Source organism: Panthera tigris, chromosome A1, assembly GCF_018350195.1.
Source record: "Panthera tigris isolate Pti1 chromosome A1, P.tigris_Pti1_mat1.1, whole genome shotgun sequence".
In the NCBI taxonomy this organism is placed as follows: domain Eukaryota; kingdom Metazoa; phylum Chordata; class Mammalia; order Carnivora; family Felidae; genus Panthera; species Panthera tigris.
The window spans coordinates 39,083,348-39,096,927 of record NC_056660.1 but is presented as its reverse complement, the minus strand read 5'-3'; positions in this window follow the sequence as shown (position 1 = coordinate 39,096,927).

The window sequence follows — 13,580 nt, the reverse complement described above, 5'->3', positions numbered from 1 at the left end:
GACTGACGACCTCCCTATTTTTCAACAGAATGATGAACCTCTAAGGTTGATTCAAGCTCTGGCACTCTTATTAAAAAGCCCTTGACAAAGGTACCAAGTTTTGAAGTAATCCTATCCTTGAGGAGTGATTTAAGAATCTTGGTTTAGAGTTATTGGCTTGCTATTTTTAGAACTCCCCTTCTCATGTATCTTTATTGATTCAAAGTGTCATTAAATTTCTGGAGCTGTAAAGAAATTGTCTTCTCACAACTCAAGGATTTTCTACTGTGGACAAAATCTTGGATGGTTCAGTTTTTCATTTTATGGAACTGAGAGAAATTGCTCAAGTGAAGTTTAAAGTGCTGAGTTAAGAAATAGCCTTGAATTTTTACTAAGTAGACACAATATTTATAGTTGACAGTATTTTTGGAGCTTCCAGGAAAATATTTGTTTTCAGATCCACTTAACTAAGAGTTGGTTATTCAGAGGGGTATGGAATGCTTTTGTTTGTGCATGCTAGCTTAACTCAAAGTAAAACATAAATACTTCAGTAAGAAATAAACTGAAATAAAAATATCAGAACAATGTAATCTAGAAAAAAGCACTGCTCCAGTATAAATTTTATCTTTTAAGCACATGATTCTGATGAGGTTGAATTTCTGTAACAGTTGGTTTAGCATGGACTTCATTTAGGAAAGTGTACCCTTACCACACTGGAGCAAACTGGTGCCCTCTGGTGTATACAAGGTGGTTATCGACCTCGTACGTGCCATGGGAAACAATGGTTAGAGTGGAAATGCAGATTGCACAAGGGAAACATTATATAATGAAGGAGCACAGAGAACTCTAACATAAATGTAAAAGCTGGAATGACATTATTATTACCAGCAGTGAAAAGAGAAGAAAGGTGCTGGAGACAGTAAGGTTGGTGACAGCAGATGGGTGAGAAAAAAGAGAAGAGTAAATTTGTGAGCAGGATAGATAGTAACGTGAGTGTGTTCTCTTAAGTTTTTTTGTACTCAACCAATGGCTTATTCTAGGAAGAATGAAAAGTAGAGAAGGGAGGGTATGTGCTAAAGTAATGCAAGTAAGATGTAAAAAAAAAAACCCAATTTATTGCTTAGTTCAATAAATATTCATTTCTAATTCACATAAAGATGGACTTGTAAACCTATTCCTGAATTCAAGTGTCACACTGAATGTCCTGCCTTAAGATTTCAAATCCTGAATTATATTTTAAAGGAAGCTGGCACCTCTTAGAGGAATGGGTAAATGGCAAGAGTATTACAAAGCAGTTAGATTTATGAGTAGAAAAAAAAGAAAAGAAAAACAGGAAGCAAACTGAGTAGTTTTGAACATTTAAATATATGTACTCTGAGGAAAATACACCACTTTTTAGCACAGCATGGATGAGAATTAAGTGCCCCTGTCCTGGAAAGATGTATCTGTTCATGACATCCTGCCTCCAGTCTGGTGGTGGAGGAATAATACATTCTGACCCTCAAACAATACTGTTCCTTCTAATCTCAGGGCCCTGTCGAACCATAACAGTTCTGCCACTACAGAAGGGAGATGGTTCTTAAAGAATGACCACAGTGTACAGGAATTTAATTAATAGGTAACTACAAGTGCAACTTCTGGTCCAGCTGCAGCTTCTTTACTGGAGAAATCGAGGCAACTTCTGACATTTAGTGCTAGTGGTTTAGCAAACGATTTTCCTCTACTCCAACAGAAAGCCCGACACCTTATGTCTACATCAATCAGGCTCCCATAAAATAACAGGAGATTGCAGTGGAAAGAACTTCAAGGCTCGGGTACTTTTTAAGAAGTCTTCAGGGAAACTCAAAGGCAACAGGGCAAACAGAAAACAAAGGCAGCAGAGGAAATCTTAGCCGCTGATATCCACAGTAGCACAGACTGTAAATGGTCTAACTCCCAGCCAAATAAATAAAAAACCTCACATTAAAGGCCTATTTCCTTTTACCCAGTACATTATGTTCAGCTTTCTACAAAAAATTACAAGGAAGTTAAAAGGCGTGAAACAGTCTGAAGAGACAAAGGAAGCATCAGAACCAGACTCAGATATGGCATAGACTTTGGGATGATTAGACAGGGAATTTAAAATAACGTGATTAGTAATGTGCTGAGGACTCTAAGAGAAAAAGATGACAATGTGCAAGAATAAATGGGTAATGTAAGGAGAGAAATGACTCTCAAAAGAATCAAAAGAAAGCCTAGGAATCAAAAACTCTGTAATAGTGTAAGATAAGTCAATAAAAACTTCCCAGACTGAAAAGCAAAGAAAAGACTGAAAAAAACATGAAACAATATATGGGAACTCTGGGACAATTACAAAAGCTGTACCATAATGGAAATACTGGAAGAAGAATAGAGAAGAAAAGAAGAGGGAATATTTGAGGTTATAAGGGCTGAGAATTTTCTGCAATTAATGAGAAACACAAAACCATAGATACACAAAAGCCATAAAAACACCAAGAAGGATAAATACAAAAAAATCAACATGTAGACATATCATATTCAAACTGCAGAAAAATGAAGGCAAAGAGAAACAGTTGAAAGCAAGCAGAGGAAAAAACCTGTAGTTCTATTAGTTCTCCCTTTCCTGGCTTGAGTAGTGATTACTTTGTAGTATTCACTCTTATACTCATCAAGATGCACATTTCATGAATTTTTCTATATACGTGTTATTCTTGCATATGAAATTTTATCAAAATAAATTCCAGGTGTGTTTTACTACAGAATCACATGCTCATAGCACTATTTTTGCTTTTAATATTATAACTCTGCAGTCCATGTGAATATAATTACAATGTTACAGTTATTTGGAAAATAATGTATACTAACCTCACAATTACCACTTTGCTTTATGGATTTAGAAAATTCCTTAGAATTGGGGCATCTGGGTGGCTCAGTGGGTTAAGCTCCAACTCTTTTTTTTTTTTTTTAATTTTTTTTTCAACCTTTTTTTTTTTGTTTGTTTTGTTTTTTTTTTTTTTTTAATTTATTTTTGGGACAGAGAGAGAGACAGAGCATGAACGGGGGAGGGGCAGAGAGAGAGGGAGACACAGAATCGGAAACAGGCTCCAGGCTCCGAGCCATCAGCCCAGAGCCTGACGCGGGGCTCGAACTCACGGACCGCGAGATCGTGACCTGGCTGAAGTCGGACGCTTAACCGACTGCGCCACCCAGGCGCCCCAAGCTCCAACTCTTGATTTCTGTTCAGGTCACGATCTCACGGTTTGTGGGATCGAGCTCCACGTTGTGCTATTCACTGCCAGCTTGGAGCCTGCTTGGGATTCTCTCTTTCCCTCCTCTGCTCTCTCTCTCACACACACATACACCCACACATACACACACACTCTCAATCAATCAATCAATAGAAAAAGAAAATTCCTTAGAATATATTAAACCACAATCTGATCCATTATCAGTTGTCCTTTTTCTATAATTCCTGACGAGGGTCTAGTCCATCGTCACTATTATGTTCCCCCTGCCACTCTTTTGTACCAGGAATGGTGTTATTTACCAAGAATACAAATGTGATTGATTTGCAGTCTATTCTACAATGGCATGTGGGAGAAAAACAACAAAAATTTTAATAACATTATTTTCAAGTATAAATAAAACACTTGTAACTCACATAATATCACACAACATGACATCTGATAAATATGTCACAGAAGATATGGCTGAATAATTTTAATGAGCGTTGGGAAATAGGACAATAGGAAGGGTATCAAAATGATGAAATTCATTTTTAGCTTGTAGAGTAATATACAATCTTGAAAACTGCAGAGTCAAAGGAAATATAGTGGGAAAAAGCCCCCCATAAAAGTGGGGTTTCTATAAACATAGTTATTTATTGCCAAGATGTATTTTATATGGGAAAATCATGTAATATCAAACCAAAATATAACTTGGGGCCAGTGGAGAAGTGTAAATGTCAAGGTAAATAGTTTTATGATGAAGCAGCTCTAATTATTAAAATATTTTTATAAACCTGGAAAATTCTTTTTATTATTTCTTGCCTAATTTCCCAGGTTATTACTGCTATATAATTTTCGAAAGATTATGGTATTAGACAGCTTGTCTTCATCATGACCTTAGTGAGAGCATTCAGTCTTTCATCATTAAGGGTTATGCTACCTGTGGGTTTCTTAGAGGTTCTTTACCAGATTGAGGATGTTTCATTTACCTAGTTATGTGGAGTCGTTTTATCATCATAGGGGGTTTGTAGGCTTTGTTAAATGATTAGATTCTGTGTCTTTTGAGATAAGCATATGGTTTTTGTCCTTTAGTATATTATTATGATGTATTACATTCAGTGATATTCAGATGTTAATCTACCTTTACAATTGGTCATGGCATATAAATTTTTATATGTTGCTGCATTCTGTTTGTTAGTGTTTGGTTGAGGAACTTTGCGTCTATATTCATAAAGGAACAGATAGAATACAGTAGCCTCTGACATTGAATTTAATTCAAAATTATCATTCTGTGGTGCCATGTCCATCTACTGCCTTCTGATTTACTTTGTTCCTGAGGCACTTTATGTAGATGATAGATGATAGATAAATAGATGATAGACGATAGATAAGTAGATGATAGATAGATGGATGGATAGATGGATAAATTGTTATAAATGTTTCAAAAAATAATTTAAAAAATTCAATGTATTGAGAGTTCATGTGAAAATTCGATTTTAGTCATTAGAATTTGTTAATTTTTGTATTTTGTATTTGATATTTACAAGTAAGACACTCTAATTACGAAGTTTACCTCAACTGTGATTAATCAAGTTTTCAAATATATAAAATTGTAAATTCATATAATACATTTAAAAAACAACATCGTCTTTGATATGATTCACATAGGAAAATTTTAATTATCAACTAGGTAATACTGCAAATAAGAATTATGTCAATAATATGCTGAGCTCTTATTCTTGCTAAACAGGGATATAAACATTTAAATTTGACTGTTGTTTTGAGAATGCCACTCATCCAGAAGTCAGAAGAGTTTTAAAAATAGTTTTAATACATTTTACCTAACTTATTTTCAGAAAATATAATCGGTTGTGCAGAATGATTTATGTTTCAATAGTCAAAAAGATTGATCACAAATATACTTTTGTATCTATCTTGCTGCAAAATAGTAACTCCGTGAGAAATGCTCTACAATTTCCAGGAGGCTTTTTTTCTCTTTGAAAAAAATTGTATCAAATTAGTATGATGTTTTGCATCAATATTGTAAATCAACAATTTCAACAACACAAATCAAATATGATGATATATCATTACTTTGATTGGAGTTCATTTTTCATAGACACCCTAGCATATCACTGACTTCATTCTTCCTCTTATTTCCCACCTGTTTCCTAATATTCATTCAAATACCAATCTAATTTTGCTGCATAAATGCACATTTCTGTAATTCTTATCTTTTTTCTAGACATCTACTCCCAATTTAGTTATGGCTTGTGATTTATTATGATGTCTTAGAGTAGAGTAAGCATTGGAATTAGAAAACAGACAGGTTTTTATGGCTATAAATGACTATTTGTATAAACCTGAGTGTGTTATCCAACCATCAAATCTCAGTTTGCTCATCCATAAAATGGGAATACTCATTGTTTTCATATGATCATGTCATGAGACCAAATGTGAGAATAGATTTAAAAATCTAGCATAGAATGAATTTCATGACAGATATTCTCTAAATGGCTATGACTTTTCTTGTGACAGGTAGTATAGTTGATTATTTAAAATACATAGTTTAGATTCAGCAATAACAATTCAAATCCAAGCTCCTATGTACATTTGGTAAGTATTTCTTTAATCCCCTAGATTATTCATCTGTAATATTGTGTAATTATAAGTGCTAGGATGAAAAGTAGAATAATAAATTGGAAAATTTTACCAGAATGCCTGAAAAATAGTAAATTTTAATATTCTTTACTTTCCTGATCCCCCATTTTGCTTTCAGAATAATCTTTTTTTAAAATATATATACAGGTGTGACCAAGTCACTCTTAATAAACTCCTACTAATATAATAAATAACCAGTAATAAATATAATAAATAACCAATAACTTCGTGCTAGCACCTCCATACTTCACTTGCCATTGTTCCCTATGTAGCAGTTTTTTATTCAGCATTCTTTTTACATGCCTTTCTCTCTACCTGAATGGTTTGTATGTTAATCTACCTGGAGAACATCTATTTCTCTAAGATTTTTTTTTTTCAAATATCACTTACTCCACATGGTCTTATTTGTCCATTTCTGATAGATATATTAATGTTCCCTCTGGAGTGTCGAGTAATTCCTTGTATGTCTCTTTGTAGCAACTTACACTGCATTTGTGATTTATGTCACCATTTTTAATTCTTCTGCTAAATTAATGCCAAAGTCATTATAAGACTTTTGATTTGTTTGCCTTTACACTACAAGGTCATATCAGAGTGTCTCACAGATGGTAGGTTCTCATTTGTTCGCTGAATTAAATAGTGGTTAGGCTATATAGCTGACATCTAACCAATTAGCATTTTTTCATTCATTCATTCATTCATTCATTCGAACAATCTATTATTCATCAAATATTTATGGAACTCCCACTATATGCCTATTCTAGACTTACTATTGGGCACAGTAAATCGAGTAAGATTTATTCCTTAAGGTCAATAGTACAAGGAAACAGGCATGTAACCCTGTGTGACTAAAATTTAATATTGGTGGAAGGAAAGTCTGGAAAGCAATCAAAGTTGAAACATGGTATTAGAAAAATACTGGCAAGTGAGGAAACTAAAATTGGGAGTTTATCCTATTCTTTCCAGGAAAATGTTTTAAAAAGGCTAATAAAAAAAAGTGAAGTGAGTTATTCAGGCAGGATTTTTATGGCTTATTTAAAATGAACAAGGCTTGAACAGACTTATAAGGTGTTTTTTTTTTTTTTCTTGAAACACGTGATAGAAAGGAAGAGACTTACAAACGTAGGAGAAAGTGGTGTTTGAGTGAAGCAGCATCTGGAACGAAACAGGGCATAAGTGCTTGGAGATAGCCCAAAGAGACCGTTCTTTCTGCAGTGTTGACATGATGGCACGTGAAAGTGCCAGATGGATAATGTGGATGGAGTCATGACTCTGGAGTGGTAAATGGAGGGACTTCATGCCTTCTAGTATAGTCTTCTATAGGAAGGGGAAGTAAATGACCTTAGTTTGCATGTCTTCATTCTCTTCTCCCTCTCTTCAGGAAAAATCCAAGGAGAAGTTCATACCCTGTAACTTGCACCCTTACAGATTCTCTGAAAAGGCTCTAGCACAGGTTATCTATGTCCAAGATACTAGCCCCTGCATTATGGATGGCACCTGTTAGCATTATGCAGGATGTAAACATCATCTGCACAACTGTATGTGACAGACAGCTGGTCCAAAAAGTATTTAGTGCAGCTTCCAGTCATGTGTATTACATACTCTCTCTTCTTTCACTTAGTGTTTTTAATTTTAAATTTCCTTGTGTCGTAGTCAGCAATACTAGCCTGTTCCTTCTTTTTTCATCTCATTAACTGCGCTTGAGTTTAGGTTATTTTTTAAAAAGCCATAATTACTTACATAATATCTTAAAATAAAAACTTTAAAAAAAAATTGCTCAAATGTCATCTCCTTAGATAGGCAGGCCTTCAATAAACACACTATAGAAAATTGTTCTCTGCATCTCCTTTCCACACACACACACACCACCCTCACTCTCTTACTCTGTTATTATCTGATATTACTAGTTTATTTTATATCTACTTTATTAAGATGTAAGCTCCATGAGGGTTACTATTTGCTTTTGTCTTTGATGTACCTGGCATATAGTAGATATGCAATAAATACTTGTTGGGTAGATGACCACTGAGTTAACCAAAAAATCCTCTGGATTATCCAATTAAAAATGGGCAGAGGACATGAAGAGTTTTCCAAACAAGACATACAGATGGCCAACAGACATATGAAAAGATGTTCAACATCACTAATTATAAGGAAAATGTAAATCAAAACCATAATGAGATACCACCTTACACTTGTCAGAATGACAAAAATCAAAAAGACAAGAAACAACAAGTGTTGGTGAGGATGTGGGGAAAGAGGAAGACTCGTGCACTGTTGGTGGGAATGCAAACTTGTGGAGCCATTGTGAAAAACAGTATGGAGTTTCCTCAAAAAGTTAAAAATAGAAATCTTGTATGATCCAATAATTCCACTGCTGGGTATTTACATAAAGAAAACAAAAGCACTAATTCGGAAAGATATATGCACCCCTATGCTTACTGCAGCATTATTTACAATAGCCAAGATATGCAAACCACCTTGAGTGTCCATGGATAGATGCGTGGATAAAGAAGATGTGGTATATAGTTATACTATGGAATATTAGTCACAAAAAAGAAGATCTTGCCATTTGCCACAGCATCTCTAGAGTATTTGCAATAAATGAAATAAGTCAGACAGTGAAAGACAAAGATTCTATGATCTCGTTTGTATGTGGAAACTAAAAAGCAAAACAAATTAATAAACAAAAATTAGAAACAGACTCATAAATACTGAGATTAAACTGGTGGTTGCCAAAGGGGGAAGGGAAGGTGAGGGAATGAGCGAAATAGGTGAAGGGGTTAAGAAGTACAAACTTCTAGCTTGTAAAATACTCACGGGGATAAAAAACACAACATAAGGAATATAGTCAGTAATATTATAATAATGTTTTATGGTGACCAATGCTAACTACATTTATTATGGTGAGCATAGTGTAAGATACAGAATTGTGTAATCACCATGTTGTACACCTGAAACTAATATCACATATGTCAACTATGCTTTAAAAAAAACCAATATTTTGAAGAAAAAATATTTCATGAGTCTGGATGATCAACAACTTTGTTCAGATTTTTAAGGCATTTTATGCACCTTAAAAGCTGTTTGTGGCTCACAGTACTCATTTCTCTCCCCTCATTATGCTGGCCAGGAATCTTAAAAACAATTTGATGTGATCAAGAAGAAAAAATAAGACATAGTTGCATATACACTTACTGGCAAAAGGGACACTTTCACCTGTATTTTTCAATCATATTAATGAAATTTTATATGACCAGAAACCACACAATTTTTAAAACTTTTATTTCCAACTGCGAAGACAATATAACAATTTTTACTCCAAGCCAGATATGCTTCTGTGAGCCTGATCTAGATGTCACTTTGGCAATAAAGACATTATTATTATTATTATAGATAATAATATATTTCCTATTTATGTAGGGTATATGTATCTATTTATATAGATATATATATTATATATCTATTTATATAGATATTTGGCAATAAAGACATTATTATTATTATTATAGATAATAATATATTTCCTATTTATGTAGGGTATATGTATCTATTTATATAGATATATATATTATATATCTATTTATATAGATATTTGGCAATAAAGACATTATTATTATTATTATAGATAATAATATATTTTCTATTTATGTAGGTGAATATTATTGTAAGAATATTTCTAGTAAAAAATCATAATTACATTTTAAATATCCAAAACACTGGCATTAATGTGTTTTCAGAATAAAAAAGATCACATCTGAGCAATGAAATATAGGTTGATATATTTTGAATTATTTAAACATAATTAGATAGCAATTCATTATAATATGTGAGAGTAATTTACTTTCAAAATAAAAAATAATTTAAAAATGAACACAGTGATAAAAACATTATTAAACCATTGATAAAGCAAATTTAATATAATTGGTAAGAAATGTTAAGGATGTAAAGAAGAAATGTTCAAGCTTATTGTAGCTTTTAAATTAGAACTTCCAATTTCAGAGTAAAGAAACATACCTTACTGACACATTTCTATTGACGCTATAGATACAAATAATTTTTTGGAAAATATGTTGGTAACATAGCCTTAAAACCTTAAATCATTTATACCATTTAGACTGAATGTTTGTGTCCTCTCAAAATTCGGGCATTGAAGCCTAATCCCCAAAGTGATGGTATTAGGAGGTGATTAGATAAGGGTGGAGCCCTCATAATTGTGATTAGTGCCTTACAAAAGAGACTGCATACAGCTCTCTAATCCTTCTGCTATGTGAGATCAGCACTACAAGACTGGAAGACAGCTGTCTATAAACCAGGCATGGAGCCTTCACTGCACTTTGAATGTGTCAATGCCTTGATCTTGGACTTCCCAGACTCCAGAACTGTGAGAAATAAATATCTGTTGCTTATAAGCCACCCACTATATGGTATTTTGCTATAGCAGTCTGAAATGGAAAAGAGAACCATTTTGGCCAATAATTCAAATCTAATAACAATTTATACAATGTCATAGGGAAAATAATGTAATTTAAATAAAGAAGATATTTCAAACTATATTATCTGTAATTATAAATATGTAGGAAAATTTCCAAATATCCAACAATAGAGAACTAACTCAGAGGATCAGAGTATACCTACTTTAGCTTGAGATTGCATGCATTAAAATTGAAATTAATAGACTACATGGAAACATGGAAAATGTATATACAAATTACTATGAAGCAAAAAAAGTACATAAAATTTTCTATTCTATGATAACAACTCCATGAGAAGGGAAAAATTGGGAAGAATAATCATTCATCCTGCTACAGTAATTCTGTTAGTATAGTGCTTTTATGAGTGATTTTGTTTGTATGTTTGATTACTTCCATATTTTATATCATATAATGATATTTTTATGCTGAAAAAAATATTATTTTTTGACATTTAAAAAGCCCTAAGAAAATTAAGATTAGGAAGTATTTCTTTTTTATTTAAATATTTATTCCTAGTGTTCTATCATTTGAATTATTCCATAAATCATCTTTTAAAAACATATAATGGAATAATTCTTCCCTTTTCTGTCTGGAACTTTATCACATCACAACTCTGGATTAATGATTTTCTTTTAAAATAACTTTATTGGTTTATGCATTTGATCAATCTATCCTTGGCACTATAAATGCACTAGAAAGGAACCCAGGGAGCATTCTTAAGGTGATATATAGCTCTCAGGCTCAACAATTTGCAAACCCAGCAAGTTAAACTACCAAAGAAAAATTAATAAATGTAGGAGTTATTTTCTGTTTTCCGTATCACCCTTGCCAGTTTAAAATAGAATTGCCACAGAAATAAATTTTGCTTACTTTTACCTGAGTAATTCAAAGAATGATGGACAGAAAGAAGATATTTTTGTTAATCATATATCTTAATTTTTCAAAGTGCTATTAATATATATATGTATATATATATATGACATATATATACACACACACAGACATATATAAATTTAAAACAAAATAAATACATACACATACAAACACACACACATACACTTGAAATTTGATGGAGAACACACATATATTCTCTCGGGTAGTTTTTTCCATTAAATTTCATACATATGATTTATATTTTTTCTGATTTTCCATGCATTTGATATGAATATGTGTGTGTATTCTATCAAACATATATATTGAATGTATACTGACTATGTGTCCCTTGGATTTCAACATTAGTATACTGCCATGTGATGACATCTTTCAGCCAGAAAGTAGTTTATAATTGAAGATACTTAACATAATATATAATTAATTACTTAATTTAAACCTTTATCAATTTCATGATCACTAAATACCTTTATTTTTAGTTTCACATATATATATATATATATATATGTATATATTTAATGGAGAATGGATACAAGCAGGTTTAGTCACTGACGAGAGCAATCTGGGAATATTTGTGTGTTTGTGTGTGTGTGTGTGTGCGTGTGTGTGTGTATGTATACTCTAGTAACCCTACTTTTGAATAATGTTCTGGAGAAATATGCACGTAGATTTATAAAGTATATATGCAAAGATATTTGTAGCACTTGTTTGTGGTGGTAGAGTGTAGGTGGCAATGTGGGTTTCTTCCATGTAGTACCAGGTAGTTGTTTGAATCATGAAACTCAATGCACACCCAACACCATGGATATAATTTAAAATACAGTGGGAACACACAGATGGTAACCACACTTAGTGTGGTGACCATTTTGTTATTTATATAAATGTTGAATCACGATGTTGTAAACTTGAAAGTAATGCAAAACTGTATGTCAGTTATTCTTCAATAAACAAACAAACAAACAAAAAATACCCCCACAATGCTTAATGAAAAAGAAAAATATATATACTGAATGAGATACATAGATCGATATCATTGATTATGATTTAAAATAAATCTGAACAAAACAACCCAAAGGGGAGGATGCCTATTAGGGCAGTGAAAAATTAATAGGAAATGGGGACATAAATAAATGATACAGAAAATATAAACATCCTTGTCTCTTGTGATTGAATTGAAAATGTAATTAACTAAACCTTTTCTGTCAAAGGCCTTGATGGAATCTTAAGTTAACTCATGAATTCAACCAGATTCAACAGAGAAAAGCAATACTGCATTACAGTGTCTTCAATAAATTACTTAACTAATTTTAGTTTCAGTTATTCCTTATCTGTGAAGAAATTCTCTAATACAAAATTTCTAAAGAAAGCATTTTCAAAATATGCTTTGACTGAGATGGGGACTTTGAACTGCAATCCTCCAAACTTTGATGGAATCTCTCCCTGGGTACAAAGAACCAGATTAGATTTCCGGGTTCTCTTTTTGGTTGGTTTCTTGTCCCCTGCCACCACCAATATCACCTTAATTAGTTTAACAAAGGTGCTTCCTCAAACTCTGGGGGCAAAGTAGAATGCCTAATTATATGTAGTTTTCCTTCAAGCTTGTTCAAAGACACCTGCAGGGTTATGTTTGTTTAAAAACTGTATCTGGGGAGACACACACTTTGGCTTGCCAAGCAGACTTGGTAACAGTGCTAGTAGTTAGGGTTGGCTTGCTTAAGAAGTCATATGAGCGACCAAATCATCTTCATGTACATTCAGCAGAGATCAGTGAGTATCCACAGGGAAATAAAAACCTCTTTAAGAGAATAACTGAAAAGGAAGACAATTGGTTTTATAGATTTGCCATAATTGGGGAGGAAAATAGTGCACATAGACTTCAGATGGTGGTTTGTTATATATCTTTTAAAAAAAATGAACAATGCATTATTGTTCTTCGAGATACCTAACATCAAGTTTAATCAATACAATAACATTTAGAAACTTTGAGGGACAAGATTTCAGTTTCTTCTTTTTTTTTTATTTTTTTAAATTCATTTTTTAATGTTTATTTATTTTTGAGAGAGAGAGAGCAGGGGAGGGGCAGAGACAGGGGGAGACACAGAATCCCCAGCAGGCTCCAGGCTCCAAGCTGTCAGCACAGATCCCGATGTGGGGCTCGAACCCATGAACTGTGAGACCATGACCTGAGCCAAAGTCAGATGCTAACTGACTGAGCCACCCAGACACCCCTCAGTTTCTTACTTCTTAGTTATTATTACCTCTTGATGTTTCAAGGGAAAAACAAGTGAATCCGAAGTTGTTCTTTCCAGACCTACCACTTTGGATCTAAATTACATCACTGTATTAT